A 20,817-nucleotide genomic window follows, 5' to 3' on the forward strand; every position below is an offset into this window, starting at 1 on the left:
GCAAGTCAAATATGCTGCTCCAATTACTCCTGCTGCTGCCACTTCTACTGCTATTGCTACCACTATTACTACTACTACTAGCCCAATGCATGGCAAATACTACTACTATTACTACTACTGCTGCTGCTTGTACAAATGCTACTACTACTGCTACTACTAGTAGTCCAGTGCATTGAAAATACTACTACTACTACTCCTGATGCTGCTACTACTTCTACTACTAGTATCAATACTACTAGCCCTGTGTATGGCAAATCTACTACTACTACTGCTATGGCTGCTACTTCTATTATCACTACTGGCCCACTACGGGACAAATCTGCTGGTACTATTACTGCTGCTGATGCCACTTCTATTACTGATGCTAACTCTACTACTACTGCTACTACTAGCAGTCCACTGCATGGCAAATCTACTACTACTACTTCAATTGCTGCTACTGCTACTACTACTACTGGCCCTCTGCAGGGAATATATGGTGCTACTACTCCTGCTGCTGCAGCCACTTCTCCTGCTGCTACTACCACTACTATTACTACTAGCCCAGTGCATGGCAAATACTACTTCTATTACCACTACTGCTGCTACTTCTACTGCTGCTGCTACCTCCGTTCCCCGGCCTAGGCGGGCGGCGGGGCCCTGCCGGGACGGGCGGGCCGCTGGGCTGGCGGTAAGGCCCAAGCGCCCGCTAAGCTGCGCCTCAAGAGGCAGCCCGCGACGCCGCCGGCATCTACTGCCAAACCAGCCTAGAAGGGCCCGATCTCGCCGCGATCGCGGAAGCTAAGCAGGGTCGGGCCTGGTTAGAACTTGGATGGGAGACCTCTAGGGAAGACCGGGTGCTCTAGGCTTTTTGCCTCCCGCTCCGCCTTCTCCTTTTGGCGCCCGCAGCGTTCGCGGCTATCTCCGCCCCCGCCGGGTACAGATGCAAGCCCCACCTCCTCAGGCCCCTCCCACCACAGCAAGCTTCTGATGGGGCGCTCCCTGCCTGCCTGAGCTGCCAGGCGGCCAGAAGGCGGCCCTGGAAGGCGGAGACACACCAGACGCTTCCGCCTGACGGAAACCAGACGTGGCCGCGGACCCGGGGGCCGTCCGTGCGGCCCACGAGCCCCTCGACCTGCACCTGGCCGCCCCCACTGGAGCCCAGCCCCGGCGCCGCCACCTGTCTGCCGGGCTGGCTCTCCACAGCTCCATACGGAAAAAGCCGCCCCTCCGCCGTTTCACCATGGCCGGGCCCGGGAGCAGGGTCGAGGGCCCAGGCCGCTTCCCCGGGCCTGCCGGCCACCTGGGGCGGGGTCCTGAGCTCGGACGGTGACGTGGGGGCGAAGGTGGCGTGGCTGGGTCTTAGGGGCCGTGCCAACTCAATGGTGGCTCCCAGTGGCTTCGGGCCAGCTTCTGTCGGGCAGGGGGGCCGGTCTGGTCTGCGTCTGAGCTGCGCCTAGCGCAGCATGGGCGGGCAGGTGGGATGCCCAAGGGACCGCGGTCCCCGGGCCCGGAAGCCTCCTGGGCCACTTCCCCGTGAGCGGCCTGCGGGATCTGGGTCGGGGCGCCAAGCGCCGAAAAGTTTCCTGGCTCCCGCCCCCCCTGGGTTGGGTGGTCACCAACACCTCCGCCACCCCCAGGTGCCCGAGACCTCCGTTCCCCGGCCTAGGCAGGCGGCGGGGCCCTGCCGGGACGGGCGGGCCGCTGGGCTGACTGTAAGGCCCAAGCGCCTGCTAAGCTGCGCCTCAAGAGGCAGCCCGCGACGCCGCCGGCATCTACTGCCAAACCAGCCTAGAAGGGCCCGATCTCACCGCGATCGCCGAAGCTAAGCAGGGTCGGGCCTGGTTACCGAGACCTCTAGGGAAGACCGGGTGCTCTAGGCTTTTTGCCTCCCGCTCCGCCTTCTCCTTTTGGCGCCCGCGGCGTTTGGCTATCTCCGCCGCCCCCGCCGGGTACAGATGCAAGCCCCACCTCCTCAGGCCCCTCCCACCACATCAAGCGTCTGATGGGGCGCTCCCTGCCTGCCTGAGCGGCCAGGCGGCCAGAAGGCGGCCCTGAAGGCGGAGACACACCAGACGCTTCCGCCTGACGGAAACCAGACGTGGCCGCGGACCTTGGGGCCGTCCGTGCGGCCCGCGAGCCCCTCAACCTGCACCTGGCCGCCCCCACTGGAGCCCAGCCCCGGCGCCGCCACCTGTCTGCCGGGCTGGCTCTCCACAGCTCCATACGGAAAAAGCCTCCCCTCCGCCGTTTCACCATGGCCGGGCCCGGGAGCAGGGTCGAGGGCCCAGGCCGCTTCCCCGGGCCTGCCGGCCACCTGGGGCGGGGTCCTGAGCTCGGACGGTGGCGTGGGGGCAAGGGTGGCGTTGCTGGGCCTTAGGGGCTTTACCAACACAATGCTGGCTCCCACTGGCTTCGGGCCACCTGCTGTCGGGCAGGAGGGCCGGCCCGGTCTGCGGTTGGGCTTCGCCTAACGCAGCGTGGGCCGGCTACTACTATTGCTCTTGCTGATTCTTCTACTTCTATTTCTGGCCCTCTGCAGGTCAAATATGCTGCCACTATTACTGCTGCTGATGCCACTTCTACTGCTCTTCCTACCACTACTACTACTACTACTACTACTAGGCCAGTGCATGGCAAATACTATTACCACCACTGCTGCCATTCCTACTACTGCTGCTACTACTGCTGCTGCTGCTACTTGTACAGGTGCTGCTGATACTACTACTACTAATAGCCCAGTGCATGGCAAATATTAACACTACTACTACTGCTGCTGCTTCTACTATTGCTACTACTACTGCTACTACTAGTAGTCCAGTGCATGGCAAATTCTACTACTATTACTACAACAGCTACTGCTGCTAATAGTAATGTTACTACTACTGCTAATGCTAGTAATCTAGTATATGGCAAATACTACTACTATTACTACTAGTGCTGCTGCTGCTACTTCCACTACTACAACTATCAATACTACTAGCCCAGTGCATGGCAAATATACTACTATTATTGCTGTTCCTGCTACTTCTCCTACTATTCCTGGCCCACTGCAAGTCAAATATGCTGCTCCAATTACTCCTGCTGCTGCCACTTCTACTGCTATTGCTACCACTATTACTACTACTACTAGCCCAATGCATGGCAAATACTACTACTATTACTACTACTGCTGCTGCTTGTACAAATGCTACTACTACTGCTACTACTAGTAGTCCAGTGCATTGAAAATACTACTACTACTACTCCTGATGCTGCTACTACTTCTACTACTAGTATCAATACTACTAGCCCTGTGTATGGCAAATCTACTACTACTACTGCTATGGCTGCTACTTCTATTATCACTACTGGCCCACTGCGGGACAAATCTGCTGGTACTATTACTGCTGCTGATGCCACTTCTATTGCTGATGCTAACTCTACTACTACTGCTACTACTAGCAGAACACTGCATGGCAAATCTACTACTACTACTTCAATTGCTGCTACTGCTACTACTACTACTGGCCCTCTGCAGGGAATATATGGTGCTACTACTCCTGCTGCTGCAGCCACTTCTCCTGCTGCTACTACCACTACTATTACTACTAGCCCAGTGCATGGCAAATACTACTTCTATTACCACTACTGCTGCTACTTCTACTGCTGCTGCTACCTCCGTTCCCCGGCCTAGGCGGGCGGCGGGGCCCTGCCGGGACGGGCGGGCCGCTGGGCTGGCGGTAAGGCCCAAGCGCCCGCTAAGCTGCGCCTCAAGAGGCAGCCCGCGACGCCGCCGGCATCTACTGCCAAACCAGCCTAGAAGGGCCCGATCTCGCCGCGATCGCGGAAGCTAAGCAGGGTCGGGCCTGGTTAGAACTTGGATGGGAGACCTCTAGGGAAGACCGGGTGCTCTAGGCTTTTTGCCTCCCGCTCCGCCTTCTCCTTTTGGCGCCCGCAGCGTTCGCGGCTATCTCCGCCCCCGCCGGGTACAGATGCAAGCCCCACCTCCTCAGGCCCCTCCCACCACAGCAAGCTTCTGATGGGGCGCTCCCTGCCTGCCTGAGCTGCCAGGCGGCCAGAAGGCGGCCCTGGAAGGCGGAGACACACCAGACGCTTCCGCCTGACGGAAACCAGACGTGGCCGCGGACCCGGGGGCCGTCCGTGCGGCCCACGAGCCCCTCGACCTGCACCTGGCCGCCCCCACTGGAGCCCAGCCCCGGCGCCGCCACCTGTCTGCCGGGCTGGCTCTCCACAGCTCCATACGGAAAAAGCCGCCCCTCCGCCGTTTCATTATGGCCGGGCGCGGGAGCGGGGTCGAGGGCCCAGGCCGCTTCCCCGGGCCTGCCGGCCACCTGGGGCGGGGTCCTGAGCTCGGACGGTGGCGTGGGGGCAAGGGTGGCGTGGCTGGGCCTAAGGGGCTTTACCAACACAATGCTGGCTCCCACTGGCTTCGGGCCACCTGCTGTCGGGCAGGAGGGCCGGCCCGGTCTGCGGTTGGGCTTCGCCTAACGCAGCGTGGGCCGGCTACTACTATTGCTCTTGCTGATTCTTCTACTTCTATTTCTGGCCCTCTGCAGGTCAAATATGCTGCCACTATTACTGCTCCTGATGCCACTTCTACTGCTGTTTCTACCACTACTACTACTACTACTACTACTAGGCCAGTGCATGGCAAATACTACTACTATTACCACCACTGCTGCCATTCCTACTACTGCTGCTACTACTACTGCTGCTGCTACTTGTACAGGTGCTGCTGATACTACTACTACTAATAGCCCAGTGCATGGCAAATATTAACACTACTACTACTGCTGCTGCTTCTACTATTGCTACTACTACTGCTACTACTAGTAGTCCAGTGCATGGCAAATTCTACTACTATTACTACAACAGCTACTGCTGCTAATAGTAATGTTACTACTACTGCTAATGCTAGTAATCTAGTATATGGCAAATACTACTACTATTACTACTAGTGCTGCTGCTGCTACTTCCGCTACTACAACTATCAATACTACTAGCCCAGTGCATGGCAAATATACTACTATTATTGCTGTTCCTGCTACTTCTACTACTATTCCTGGCCCACTGCAAGTCAAATATGCTGCTCCAATTACTCCTGCTGCTGCCACTTCTACTGCTATTGCTACCACTATTACTACTACTACTAGCCCAATGCATGGCAAATACTACTACTATTACTACTACTGCTGCTGCTTGTACAAATGCTACTACTACTGCTACTACTAGTAGTCCAGTGCATTGAAAATACTACTACTACTCCTGATGCTGCTACTACTTCTACTACTAGTATCAATACTACTAGCCCTGTGTATGGCAAATCTACTACTACTACTGCTATGGCTGCTACTTCTATTATCACTACTGGCCCACTGCGGGACAAATCTGCTGGTACTATTACTGCTGCTGATGCCACTTCTATTGCTGATGCTAACTCTACTACTACTGCTACTACTAGCAGAACACTGCATGGCAAATCTACTACTACTACTTCAATTGCTGCTACTGCTACTACTACTACTGGCCCTCTGCAGGGAATATATGGTGCTACTACTCCTGCTGCTGCAGCCACTTCTCCTGCTGCTACTACCACTACTATTACTACTAGCCCAGTGCATGGCAAATACTACTTCTATTACCACTACTGCTGCTACTTCTACTGCTGCTGCTACCTCCGTTCCCCGGCCTAGGCGGGCGGCGGGGCCCTGCCGGGACGGGCGGGCCGCTGGGCTGGCGGTAAGGCCCAAGCGCCCGCTAAGCTGCGCCTCAAGAGGCAGCCCGCGACGCCGCCGGCATCTACTGCCAAACCAGCCTAGAAGGGCCCGATCTCGCCGCGATCGCGGAAGCTAAGCAGGGTCGGGCCTGGTTAGAACTTGGATGGGAGACCTCTAGGGAAGACCGGGTGCTCTAGGCTTTTTGCCTCCCGCTCCGCCTTCTCCTTTTGGCGCCCGCAGCGTTCGCGGCTATCTCCGCCCCCGCCGGGTACAGATGCAAGCCCCACCTCCTCAGGCCCCTCCCACCACAGCAAGCTTCTGATGGGGCGCTCCCTGCCTGCCTGAGCTGCCAGGCGGCCAGAAGGCGGCCCTGGAAGGCGGAGACACACCAGACGCTTCCGCCTGACGGAAACCAGACGTGGCCGCGGACCCGAGGGCCGTCCGTGCGGCCCACGAGCCCCTCGACCTGCACCTGGCCGCCCCCACTGGAGCCCAGCCCCGGCGCCGCCACCTGTCTGCCGGGCTGGCTCTCCACAGCTCCATACGGAAAAAGCCGCCCCTCCGCCGTTTCACCATGGCCGGGCGCGGGAGCGGGGTCGAGGGCCCAGGCCGCTTCCCCGGGCCTGCCGGCCACCTGGGGCGGGGTCCTGAGCTCGGACGGTGGCGTGGGGGCAAGGGTGGCGTGGCTGGGCCTAAGGGGCTTTACCAACACAATGCTGGCTCCCACTGGCTTCGGGCCACCTGCTGTCGGGCAGGAGGGCCGGCCCGGTCTGCGGTTGGGCTTCGCCTAACGCAGCGTGGGCCGGCTACTACTATTGCTCTTGCTGATTCTTCTACTTCTATTTCTGGCCCTCTGCAGGTCAAATATGCTGCCACTATTACTGCTGCTGATGCCACTTCTACTGCTCTTCCTACCACTACTACTACTACTACTACTACTAGGCCAGTGCATGGCAAATACTACTACTATTACCACCACTGCTGCCATTCCTACTACTGCTGCTACTACTACTGCTGCTGCTACTTGTACAGGTGCTGCTGATACTACTACTACTAATAGCCCAGTGCATGGCAAATATTAACACTACTACTACTGCTGCTGCTTCTACTATTGCTACTACTACTGCTACTACTAGTAGTCCAGTGCATGGCAAATTCTACTACTATTACTACAACAGCTACTGCTGCTAATAGTAATGTTACTACTACTGCTAATGCTAGTAATCTAGTATATGGCAAATACTACTACTATTACTACTAGTGCTGCTGCTGCTACTTCCGCTACTACAACTATCAATACTACTAGCCCAGTGCATGGCAAATATACTACTATTATTGCTGTTCCTGCTACTTCTCCTACTATTCCTGGCCCACTGCAAGTCAAATATGCTGCTCCAATTACTCCTGCTGCTGCCACTTCTACTGCTATTGCTACCACTATTACTACTACTACTAGCCCAATGCATGGCAAATACTACTACTATTACTACTACTGCTGCTGCTTGTGCAAATGCTACTACTACTGCTACTACTAGTAGTCCAGTGCATTGAAAATACTACTACTACTCCTCCTGATGCTGCTACTACTTCTACTACTAGTATCAATACTACTAGCCCTGTGTATGGCAAATCTACTACTACTACTGCTATGGCTGCTACTTCTATTATCACTACTGGCCCACTGCAGGACAAATCTGCTGGTACTATTACTGCTGCTGATGCCACTTCTATTGCTGATGCTAACTCTACTACTACTGCTACTACTAGCAGTCCACTGCATGGCAAATCTACTACTACTACTTCAATTGCTGCTACTGCTACTACTACTACTGGCCCTCTGCAGGGAATATATGGTGCTACTACTCCTGCTGCTGCAGCCACTTCTCCTGCTGCTACTACCACTACTATTACTACTAGCCCAGTGCATGGCAAATACTACTTCTATTACCACTACTGCTGCTACTTCTACTGCTGCTGCTACCTCCGTTCCCCGGCCTAGGCGGGCGGCGGGGCCCTGCCGGGACGGGCGGGCCGCTGGGCTGGCGGTAAGGCCCAAGCGCCCGCTAAGCTGCGCCTCAAGAGGCAGCCCGCGACGCCGCCGGCATCTACTGCCAAACCAGCCTAGAAGGGCCCGATCTCGCCGCGATCGCGGAAGCTAAGCAGGGTCGGGCCTGGTTAGAACTTGGATGGGAGACCTCTAGGGAAGACCGGGTGCTCTAGGCTTTTTGCCTCCCGCTCCGCCTTCTCCTTTTGGCGCCCGCAGCGTTCGCGGCTATCTCCGCCCCCGCCGGGTACAGATGCAAGCCCCACCTCCTCAGGCCCCTCCCACCACAGCAAGCTTCTGATGGGGCGCTCCCTGCCTGCCTGAGCTGCCAGGCGGCCAGAAGGCGGCCCTGGAAGGCGGAGACACACCAGACGCTTCCGCCTGACGGAAACCAGACGTGGCCGCGGACCCGAGGGCCGTCCGTGCGGCCCACGAGCCCCTCGACCTGCACCTGGCCGCCCCCACTGGAGCCCAGCCCCGGCGCCGCCACCTGTCTGCCGGGCTGGCTCTCCACAGCTCCATACGGAAAAAGCCGCCCCTCCGCCGTTTCACCATGGCCGGACGCGGGAGCGGGGTCGAGGGCCCAGGCCGCTTCCCCGGGCCTGCCGGCCACCTGGGGCGGGGTCCTGAGCTCGGACGGTGGCGTGGGGGCAAGGGTGGCGTTGCTGGGCCTAAGGAGCTTTACCAACACAATGCTGGCTCCCACTGGCTTCGGGCCACCTGCTGTCGGGCAGGAGGGCCGGCCCGGTCTGCGGTTGGGCTTCGCCTAACGCAGCGTGGGCCGGCTACTACTATTGCTCTTGCTGATTCTTCTACTTCTATTTCTGGCCCTCTGCAGGTCAAATATGCTGCCACTATTACTGCTGCTGATGCCACTTCTACTGCTGTTTCTACCACTACTACTACTACTACTACTACTAGGCCAGTGCATGGCAAATACTACTACTATTACCACCACTGCTGCCATTCCTACTACTGCTGCTACTACTACTGCTGCTGCTACTTGTACAGGTGCTGCTGATACTACTACTACTAATAGCCCAGTGCATGGCAAATATTAACACTACTACTACTGCTGCTGCTTCTACTATTGCTACTACTACTGCTACTACTAGTAGTCCAGTGCATGGCAAATTCTACTACTATTACTACAACAGCTACTGCTGCTAATAGTAATGTTACTACTACTGCTAATGCTAGTAATCTAGTATATGGCAAATACTACTACTATTACTACTAGTGCTGCTGCTGCTACTTCCGCTACTACAACTATCAATACTACTAGCCCAGTGCATGGCAAATATACTACTATTATTGCTGTTCCTGCTACTTCTACTACTATTCCTGGCCCACTGCAAGTCAAATATGCTGCTCCAATTACTCCTGCTGCTGCCACTTCTACTGCTATTGCTACCACTATCACTACTACTACTAGCCCAATGCATGGCAAATACTACTACTATTACTACTACTGCTGCTGCTTGTGCAAATGCTACTACTACTGCTACTACTAGTAGTCCAGTGCATTGAAAATACTACTACTACTACTCCTGATGCTGCTACTACTTCTACTACTAGTATCAATACTACTAGCCCTGTGTATGGCAAATCTACTACTACTACTGCTATGGCTGCTACTTCTATTATCACTACTGGCCCACTGCAGGACAAATCTGCTGGTACTATTACTGCTGCTGATGCCACTTCTATTGCTGATGCTAACTCTACTACTACTGCTACTACTAGCAGTCCACTGCATGGCAAATCTACTACTACTACTTCAATTGCTGCTACTGCTACTACTACTACTGGCCCTCTGCAGGGAATATATGGTGCTACTACTCCTGCTGCTGCAGCCACTTCTCCTGCTGCTACTACCACTACTATTACTACTAGCCCAGTGCATGGCAAATACTACTTCTATTACCACTACTGCTGCTACTTCTACTGCTGCTGCTACCTCCGTTCCCCGGCCTAGGCGGGCGGCGGGGCCCTGCCGGGACGGGCGGGCCGCTGGGCTGGCGGTAAGGCCCAAGCTCCCGCTAAGCTGCGCCTCAAGAGGCAGCCCGCGACGCCGCCGGCATCTACTGCCAAACCAGCCTAGAAGGGCCCGATCTCGCCGCGATCGCGGAAGCTAAGCAGGGTCGGGCCTGGTTAGAACTTGGATGGGAGACCTCTAGGGAAGACCGGGTGCTCTAGGCTTTTTGCCTCCCGCTCCGCCTTCTCCTTTTGGCGCCCGCAGCGTTCGCGGCTATCTCCGCCCCCGCCGGGTACAGATGCAAGCCCCACCTCCTCAGGCCCCTCCCACCACAGCAAGCTTCTGATGGGGCGCTCCCTGCCTGCCTGAGCTGCCAGGCGGCCAGAAGGCGGCCCTGGAAGGCGGAGACACACCAGACGCTTCCGCCTGACGGAAACCAGACGTGGCCGCGGACCCGGGGGCCGTCCGTGCGGCCCACGAGCCCCTCGACCTGCACCTGGCCGCCCCCACTGGAGCCCAGCCCCGGCGCCGCCACCTGTCTGCCGGGCTGGCTCTCCACAGCTCCATACGGAAAAAGCCGCCCCTCCGCCGTTTCATTATGGCCGGGCGCGGGAGCGGGGTCGAGGGCCCAGGCCGCTTCCCCGGGCCTGCCGGCCACCTGGGGCGGGGTCCTGAGCTCGGACGGTGACGTGGGGGCGAAGGTGTCGTGGCTGGGTCTTAGGGGCCGTGCCAACTCAATGGTGGCTCCCAGTGGCTTCGGGCCAGCTTCTGTCAGGCAGGGGGGCCGGTCTGGTCTGCGTCTGAGCTGCGCCTAGCGCAGCATGGGCGGGCAGGTGGGATGCCCAAGGGACCGCGGTCCCCGGGCCCGGAAGTTTCCTGGGCCACTTCCCCGTGAGCGGCCTGCGGGATCTGGGTCGGGGCGCCAAGCGCCGAAAAGTTTCCTGGCTCCCGCCCCCCCTGGGTTGGGTGGTCACCAACACCTCCGCCACCCCCAGGTGCTCGCGACCTCCTTTCCCCGGCCTAGGCAGGCGGCGGGGCCCTGCCGGGACGGGCGGGCCGCTGGGCTGGCGGTAAGGCCCAAGCGCCCGCTAAGCTGCGCCTCAAGAGGCAGCCCGCGACGCCGCCGGCATCTACTGCCAAACCAGCCTAGAAGGGCCCGATCTCGCCGCGATCGCGGAAGCTAAGCAGGGTCGGGCCTGGTTAGAACTTGGATGGGAGACCTCTAGGGAAGACCGGGTGCTCTAGGCTTTTTGCCTCCCGCTCCGCCTTCTCCTTTTGGCGCCCGCAGCGTTCGCGGCTATCTCCGCCCCCGCCGGGTACAGATGCAAGCCCCACCTCCTCAGGCCCCTCCCACCACAGCAAGCTTCTGATGGGGCGCTCCCTGCCTGCCTGAGCTGCCAGGCGGCCAGAAGGCGGCCCTGGAAGGCGGAGACACACCAGACGCTTCCGCCTGACGGAAACCAGACGTGGCCGCGGACCCGGGGGCCGTCCGTGCGGCCCACGAGCCCCTCGACCTGCACCTGGCCGCCCCCACTGGAGCCCAGCCCCGGCGCCGCCACCTGTCTGCCGGGCTGGCTCTCCACAGCTCCATACGGAAAAAGCCGCCCCTCCGCCGTTTCATTATGGCCGGGCGCGGGAGCGGGGTCGAGGGCCCAGGCCGCTTCCCCGGGCCTGCCGGCCACCTGGGGCGGGGTCCTGAGCTCGGACGGTGACGTGGGGGCGAAGGTGGCGTGGCTGGGTCTTAGGGGCCGTGCCAACTCAATGGTGGCTCCCAGTGGCTTCGGGCCAGCTTCTGTCGGGCAGGGGGGCCGGTCTGGTCTGCGTCTGAGCTGCGCCTAGCGCAGCATGGGCGGGCAGGTGGGATGCCCAAGGGACCGCGGTCCCCGGGCCCGGAAGCCTCCTGGGCCACTTCCCCGTGAGCGGCCTGCGGGATCTGGGTCGGGGCGCCAAGCGCCGAAAAGTTTCCTGGCTCCCGCCCCCCCTGGGTTGGGTGGTCACCAACACCTCCGCCACCCCCAGGTGCCCGAGACCTCCGTTCCCCGGCCTAGGCAGGCGGCGGGGCCCTGCCGGGACGGGCGGGCCGCTGGGCTGACCGTAAGGCCCAAGCGCCTGCTAAGCTGCGCCTCAAGAGGCAGCCCGCGACGCCGCCGGCATCTACTGCCAAACCAGCCTAGAAGGGCCCGATCTCACCGCGATCGCCGAAGCTAAGCAGGGTCGGGCCTGGTTACCGAGACCTCTAGGGAAGACCGGGTGCTCTAGGCTTTTTGCCTCCCGCTCCGCCTTCTCCTTTTGGCGCCCGCGGCGTTTGGCTATCTCCGCCGCCCCCGCCGGGTACAGATGCAAGCCCCACCTCCTCAGGCCCCTCCCACCACATCAAGCGTCTGATGGGGCGCTCCCTGCCTGCCTGAGCGGCCAGGCGGCCAGAAGGCGGCCCTGAAGGCGGAGACACACCAGACGCTTCCGCCTGACGGAAACCAGACGTGGCCGCGGACCTTGGGGCCGTCCGTGCGGCCCGCGAGCCCCTCAACCTGCACCTGGCCGCCCCCACTGGAGCCCAGCCCCGGCGCCGCCACCTGTCTGCCGGGCTGGCTCTCCACAGCTCCATACGGAAAAAGCCGCCCCTCCGCCGTTTCACCATGGCCGGGCGCGGGAGCAGGGTCGAGGGCCCAGGCCGCTTCCCCGGGCCTGCCGGCCACCTGGGGCGGGGTCCTGAGCTCGGACGGTGGCGTGGGGGCAAGGGTGGCGTGGCTGGGCCTAAGGGGCTTTACCAACACAATGCTGGCTCCCACTGGCTTCGGGCCACCTGCTGTCGGGCAGGAGGGCCGGCCCGGTCTGCGGTTGGGCTTCGCCTAACGCAGCGTGGGCCGGCTACTACTATTGCTCTTGCTGATTCTTCTACTTCTATTTCTGGCCCTCTGCAGGTCAAATATGCTGCCACTATTACTGCTGCTGATGCCACTTCTACTGCTGTTTCTACCACTACTACTACTACTACTACTACTAGGCCAGTGCATGGCAAATACTACTACTATTACCACCACTGCTGCCATTCCTACTACTGCTGCTACTACTACTGCTGCTGCTACTTGTACAGGTGCTGCTGATACTACTACTACTAATAGCCCAGTGCATGGCAAATATTAACACTACTACTACTGCTGCTGCTTCTACTATTGCTACTACTACTGCTACTACTAGTAGTCCAGTGCATGGCAAATTCTACTACTATTACTACAACAGCTACTGCTGCTAATAGTAATGTTACTACTACTGCTAATGCTAGTAATCTAGTATATGGCAAATACTACTACTATTACTACTAGTGCTGCTGCTGCTACTTCCGCTACTACAACTATCAATACTACTAGCCCAGTGCATGGCAAATATACTACTATTATTGCTGTTCCTGCTACTTCTACTACTATTCCTGGCCCACTGCAAGTCAAATATGCTGCTCCAATTACTCCTGCTGCTGCCACTTCTACTGCTATTGCTACCACTATCACTACTACTACTAGCCCAATGCATGGCAAATACTACTACTATTACTACTACTGCTGCTGCTTGTGCAAATGCTACTACTACTGCTACTACTAGTAGTCCAGTGCATTGAAAATACTACTACTACTCCTGATGCTGCTACTACTTCTACTACTAGTATCAATACTACTAGCCCTGTGTATGGCAAATCTACTACTACTACTGCTATGGCTGCTACTTCTATTATCACTACTGGCCCACTGCAGGACAAATCTGCTGGTACTATTACTGCTGCTGATGCCACTTCTATTGCTGATGCTAACTCTACTACTACTGCTACTACTAGCAGTCCACTGCATGGCAAATCTACTACTACTACTTCAATTGCTGCTACTGCTACTACTACTACTGGCCCTCTGCAGGGAATATATGGTGCTACTACTCCTGCTGCTGCAGCCACTTCTCCTGCTGCTACTACCACTACTATTACTACTAGCCCAGTGCATGGCAAATACTACTTCTATTACCACTACTGCTGCTACTTCTACTGCTGCTGCTACCTCCGTTCCCCGGCCTAGGCGGGCGGCGGGGCCCTGCCGGGACGGGCGGGCCGCTGGGCTGGCGGTAAGGCCCAAGCGCCCGCTAAGCTGCGCCTCAAGAGGCAGCCCGCGACGCCGCCGGCATCTACTGCCAAACCAGCCTAGAAGGGCCCGATCTCGCCGCGATCGCGGAAGCTAAGCAGGGTCGGGCCTGGTTAGAACTTGGATGGGAGACCTCTAGGGAAGACCGGGTGCTCTAGGCTTTTTGCCTCCCGCTCCGCCTTCTCCTTTTGGTGCCCGCAGCGTTCGCGGCTATCTCCGCCCCCGCCGGGTACAGATGCAAGCCCCACCTCCTCAGGCCCCTCCCACCACAGCAAGCTTCTGATGGGGCGCTCCCTGCCTGCCTGAGCTGCCAGGCGGCCAGAAGGCGGCCCTGGAAGGCGGAGACACACCAGACGCTTCCGCCTGACGGAAACCAGACGTGGCCGCGGACCCGGGGGCCGTCCGTGCGGCCCACGAGCCCCTCGACCTGCACCTGGCCGCCCCCACTGGAGCCCAGCCCCGGCGCCGCCACCTGTCTGCCGGGCTGGCTCTCCACAGCTCCATACGGAAAAAGCCGCCCCTCCGCCGTTTCATTATGGCCGGGCGCGGGAGCGGGGTCGAGGGCCCAGGCCGCTTCCCCGGGCCTGCCGGCCACCTGGGGCGGGGTCCTGAGCTCGGACGGTGACGTGGGGGCGAAGGTGTCGTGGCTGGGTCTTAGGGGCCGTGCCAACTCAATGGTGGCTCCCAGTGGCTTCGGGCCAGCTTCTGTCGGGCAGGGGGGCCGGTCTGGTCTGCGTCTGAGCTGCGCCTAGCGCAGCATGGGCGGGCAGGTGGGATGCCCAAGGGACCGCGGTCCCCGGGCCCGGAAGCCTCCTGGGCCACTTCCCCGTGAGCGGCCTGCGGGATCTGGGTCGGGGCGCCAAGCGCCGAAAAGTTTCCTGGCTCCCGCCCCCCCTGGGTTGGGTGGTCACCAACACCTCCGCCACCCCCAGGTGCCCGAGACCTCCGTTCCCCGGCCTAGGCAGGCGGCGGGGCCCTGCCGGGACGGGCGGGCCGCTGGGCTGACTGTAAGGCCCAAGCGCCTGCTAAGCTGCGCCTCAAGAGGCAGCCCGCGACGCCGCCGGCATCTACTGCCAAACCAGCCTAGAAGGGCCCGATCTCACCGCGATCGCCGAAGCTAAGCAGGGTCGGGCCTGGTTACCGAGACCTCTAGGGAAGACCGGGTGCTCTAGGCTTTTTGCCTCCCGCTCCGCCTTCTCCTTTTGGCGCCCGCGGCGTTTGGCTATCTCCGCCGCCCCCGCCGGGTACAGATGCAAGCCCCACCTCCTCAGGCCCCTCCCACCACATCAAGCGTCTGATGGGGCGCTCCCTGCCTGCCTGAGCGGCCAGGCGGCCAGAAGGCGGCCCTGAAGGCGGAGACACACCAGACGCTTCCGCCTGACGGAAACCAGACGTGGCCGCGGACCTTGGGGCCGTCCGTGCGGCCCGCGAGCCCCTCAACCTGCACCTGGCCGCCCCCACTGGAGCCCAGCCCCGGCGCCGCCACCTGTCTGCCGGGCTGGCTCTCCACAGCTCCATACGGAAAAAGCCGCCCCTCCGCCGTTTCACCATGGCCGGGCGCGGGAGCAGGGTCGAGGGCCCAGGCCGCTTCCCCGGGCCTGCCGGCCACCTGGGGCGGGGTCCTGAGCTCGGACGGTGGCGTGGGGGCAAGGGTGGCGTGGCTGGGCCTAAGGGGCTTTACCAACACAATGCTGGCTCCCACTGGCTTCGGGCCACCTGCTGTCGGGCAGGAGGGCCGGCCCGGTCTGCGGTTGGGCTTCGCCTAACGCAGCGTGGGCCGGCTACTACTATTGCTCTTGCTGATTCTTCTACTTCTATTTCTGGCCCTCTGCAGGTCAAATATGCTGCCACTATTACTGCTGCTGATGCCACTTCTACTGCTGTTTCTACCACTACTACTACTACTACTACTACTAGGCCAGTGCATGGCAAATACTACTACTATTACCACCACTGCTGCCATTCCTACTACTGCTGCTACTACTACTGCTGCTGCTACTTGTACAGGTGCTGCTGATACTACTACTACTAATAGCCCAGTGCATGGCAAATATTAACACTACTACTACTGCTGCTGCTTCTACTATTGCTACTACTACTGCTACTACTAGTAGTCCAGTGCATGGCAAATTCTACTACTATTACTACAACAGCTACTGCTGCTAATAGTAATGTTACTACTACTGCTAATGCTAGTAATCTAGTATATGGCAAATACTACTACTATTACTACTAGTGCTGCTGCTGCTACTTCCGCTACTACAACTATCAATACTACTAGCCCAGTGCATGGCAAATATACTACTATTATTGCTGTTCCTGCTACTTCTACTACTATTCCTGGCCCACTGCAAGTCAAATATGCTGCTCCAATTACTCCTGCTGCTGCCACTTCTACTGCTATTGCTACCACTATCACTACTACTACTAGCCCAATGCATGGCAAATACTACTACTATTACTACTACTGCTGCTGCTTGTGCAAATGCTACTACTACTGCTACTACTAGTAGTCCAGTGCATTGAAAATACTACTACTACTCCTGATGCTGCTACTACTTCTACTACTAGTATCAATACTACTAGCCCTGTGTATGGCAAATCTACTACTACTACTGCTATGGCTGCTACTTCTATTATCACTACTGGCCCACTGCAGGACAAATCTGCTGGTACTATTACTGCTGCTGATGCCACTTCTATTGCTGATGCTAACTCTACTACTACTGCTACTACTAGCAGTCCACTGCATGGCAAATCTACTACTACTACTTCAATTGCTGCTACTGCTACTACTACTACTGGCCCTCTGCAGGGAATATATGGTGCTACTACTCCTGCTGCTGCAGCCACTTCTCCTGCTGCTACTACCACTACTATTACTACTAGCCCAGTGCATGGCAAATACTACTTCTATTACCACTACTGCTGCTACTTCTACTGCTGCTGCTACCTCCGTTCCCCGGCCTAGGCGGGCGGCGGGGCCCTGCCGGGACGGGCGGGCCGCTGGGCTGGCGGTAAGGCCCAAGCGCCCGCTAAGCTGCGCCTCAAGAGGCAGCCCGCGACGCCGCCGGCATCTACTGCCAAACCAGCCTAGAAGGGCCCGATCTCGCCGCGATCGCGGAAGCTAAGCAGGGTCGGGCCTGGTTAGAACTTGGATGGGAGACCTCTAGGGAAGACCGGGTGCTCTAGGCTTTTTGCCTCCCGCTCCGCCTTCTCCTTTTGGTGCCCGCAGCGTTCGCGGCTATCTCCGCCCCCGCCGGGTACAGATGCAAGCCCCACCTCCTCAGGCCCCTCCCACCACAGCAAGCTTCTGATGGGGCGCTCCCTGCCTGCCTGAGCTGCCAGGCGGCCAGAAGGCGGCCCTGGAAGGCGGAGACACACCAGACGCTTCCGCCTGACGGAAACCAGACGTGGCCGCGGACCCGGGGGCCGTCCGTGCGGCCCACGAGCCCCTCGACCTGCACCTGGCCGCCCCCACTGGAGCCCAGCCCCGGCGCCGCCACCTGTCTGCCGGGCTGGCTCTCCACAGCTCCATACGGAAAAAGCCGCCCCTCCGCCGTTTCATTATGGCCGGGCGCGGGAGCGGGGTCGAGGGCCCAGGCCGCTTCCCCGGGCCTGCCGGCCACCTGGGGCGGGGTCCTGAGCTCGGACGGTGACGTGGGGGCGAAGGTGTCGTGGCTGGGTCTTAGGGGCCGTGCCAACTCAATGGTGGCTCCCAGTGGCTTCGGGCCAGCTTCTGTCGGGCAGGGGGGCCGGTCTGGTCTGCGTCTGAGCTGCGCCTAGCGCAGCATGGGCGGGCAGGTGGGATGCCCAAGGGACCGCGGTCCCCGGGCCCGGAAGCCTCCTGGGCCACTTCCCCGTGAGCGGCCTGCGGGATCTGGGTCGGGGCGCCAAGCGCCGAAAAGTTTCCTGGCTCCCGCCCCCCCTGGGTTGGGTGGTCACCAACACCTCCGCCACCCCCAGGTGCCCGAGACCTCCGTTCCCCGGCCTAGGCAGGCGGCGGGGCCCTGCCGGGACGGGCGGGCCGCTGGGCTGACCGTAAGGCCCAAGCGCCTGCTAAGCTGCGCCTCAAGAGGCAGCCCGCGACGCCGCCGGCATCTACTGCCAAACCAGCCTAGAAGGGCCCGATCTCACCGCGATCGCCGAAGCTAAGCAGGGTCGGGCCTGGTTACCGAGACCTCTAGGGAAGACCGGGTGCTCTAGGCTTTTTGCCTCCCGCTCCGCCTTCTCCTTTTGGCGCCCGCGGCGTTTGGCTATCTCCGCCGCCCCCGCCGGGTACAGATGCAAGCCCCACCTCCTCAGGCCCCTCCCACCACATCAAGCGTCTGATGGGGCGCTCCCTGCCTGCCTGAGCGGCCAGGCGGCCAGAAGGCGGCCCTGAAGGCGGAGACACACCAGACGCTTCCGCCTGACGGAAACCAGACGTGGCCGCGGACCTTGGGGCCGTCCGTGCGGCCCGCGAGCCCCTCAACCTGCACCTGGCCGCCCCCACTGGAGCCCAGCCCCGGCGCCGCCACCTGTCTGCCGGGCTGGCTCTCCACAGCTCCATACGGAAAAAGCCTCCCCTCCGCCGTTTCACCATGGCCGGGCCCGGGAGCAGGGTCGAGGGCCCAGGCCGCTTCCCCGGGCCTGCCGGCCACCTGGGGCGGGGTCCTGAGCTCGGACGGTGGCGTAGGGGCAAGGGTGGCGTTGCTGGGCCTTAGGGGCTTTACCAACACCATGCTGGCTCCCACTGGCTTCGGGCCACCTGCTGTCGGGCAGGAGGGCCGGCCCGGTCTGCGGTTGGGCTTCGCCTAACGCAGCGTGGGCCGGCTACTACTATTGCTCTTGCTGATTCTTCTACTTCTATTTCTGGCCCTCTGCAGGTCAAATATGCTGCCACTATTACTGCTGCTGATGCCACTTCTACTGCTCTTCCTACCACTACTACTACTACTACTACTACTAGGCCAGTGCATGGCAAATACTATTACCACCACTGCTGCCATTACTACTACTGCTGCTACTACTGCTGCTGCTGCTACTTGTACAGGTGCTGCTGATACTACTACTACTAATAGCCCAGTGCATGGCAAATATTAACACTACTACTACTGCTGCTGCTTCTACTATTGCTACTACTACTGCTACTACTAGTAGTCCAGTGCATGGCAAATTCTACTACTATTACTACAACAGCTACTGCTGCTAATAGTAATGTTACTACTACTGCTAATGCTAGTAATCTAGTATATGGCAAATACTACTACTATTACTACTAGTGCTGCTGCTGCTACTTCCGCTACTACAACTATCAATACTACTAGCCCAGTGCATGGCAAATATACTACTATTATTGCTGTTCCTGCTACTTCTCCTACTATTCCTGGCCCACTGCAAGTCAAATATGCTGCTCCAATTACTCCTGCTGCTGCCACTTCTACTGCTATTGCTACCACTATTACTACTACTACTAGCCCAATGCATGGCAAATACTACTACTATTACTACTACTGCTGCTGCTTGTACAAATGCTACTACTACTGCTACTACTAGTAGTCCAGTGCATTGAAAATACTACTACTACTACTCCTGATGCTGCTACTACTTCTACTACTAGTATCAATACTACTAGCCCTGTGTATGGCAAATCTACTACTACTACTGCTATGGCTGCTACTTCTATTATCACTACTGGCCCACTACGGGACAAATCTGCTGGTACTATTACTGCTGCTGATGCCACTTCTATTACTGATGCTAACTCTACTACTACTGCTACTACTAGCAGTCCACTGCATGGCAAATCTACTACTACTACTTCAATTGCTGCTACTGCTACTACTACTACTGGCCCTCTGCAGGGAATATATGGTGCTACTACTCCTGCTGCTGCAGCCACTTCTCCTGCTGCTACTACCACTACTATTACTACTAGCCCAGTGCATGGCAAATACTACTTCTATTACCACTACTGCTGCTACTTCTACTGCTGCTGCTACCTCCGTTCCCCGGCCTAGGCGGGCGGCGGGGCCCTGCCGGGACGGGCGGGCCGCTGGGCTGGCGGTAAGGCCCAAGCGCCCGCTAAGCTGCGCCTCAAGAGGCAGCCCGCGACGCCGCCGGCATCTACTGCCAAACCAGCCTAGAAGGGCCCGATCTCGCCGCGATCGCGGAAGCTAAGCAGGGTCGGGCCTGGTTAGAACTTGGATGGGAGACCTCTAGGGAAGACCGGGTGCTCTAGGCTTTTTGCCTCCCGCTCCGCCTTCTCCTTTTGGCGCCCGCAGCGTTCGCGGCTATCTCCGCCCCCGCCGGGTACAGATGCAAGCCCCACCTCCTCAGGCCCCTCCCACCACAGCAAGCTTCTGATGGGGCGCTCCCTGCCTGCCTGAGCTGCCAGGCGGCCAGAAGGCGGCCCTGGAAGGCGGAGACACACCAGACGCTTCCGCCTGACGGAAACCAGACGTGGCCGCGGACCCGGGGGCCGTCCGTGCGGCCCACGAGCCCCTCGACCTGCACCTGGCCGCCCCCACTGGAGCCCAGCCCCGGCGCCGCCACCTGTCTGCCGGGCTGGCTCTCCACAGCTCCATACGGAAAAAGCCGCCCCTCCGCCGTTTCACCATGGCCGGGCCCGGGAGCAGGGTCGAGGGCCCAGGCCGCTTCCCCGGGCCTGCCGGCCACCTGGGGCGGGGTCCTGAGCTCGGACGGTGACGTGGGGGCGAAGGTGGCGTGGCTGGGTCTTAGGGGCCGTGCCAACTCAATGGTGGCTCCCAGTGGCTTCGGGCCAGCTTCTGTCGGGCAGGGGGGCCGGTCTGGTCTGCGTCTGAGCTGCGCCTAGTGCAGCATGGGCGGGCAGGTGGGATGCCCAAGGGACCGCGGTCCCCGGGCCCGGAAGCCTCCTGGGCCACTTCCCCGTGAGCGGCCTGCGGGATCTGGGGCGGGGCGCCAAGCGCCGAAAAGTTTCCTGGCTCCCGCCCCCCCTGGGTTGGGTGGTCA

This window comes from Stenella coeruleoalba, assembly GCF_951394435.1.
Source record: "Stenella coeruleoalba genome assembly, chromosome: 12".
In the NCBI taxonomy this organism is placed as follows: Eukaryota; Metazoa; Chordata; class Mammalia; order Artiodactyla; family Delphinidae; genus Stenella; species Stenella coeruleoalba.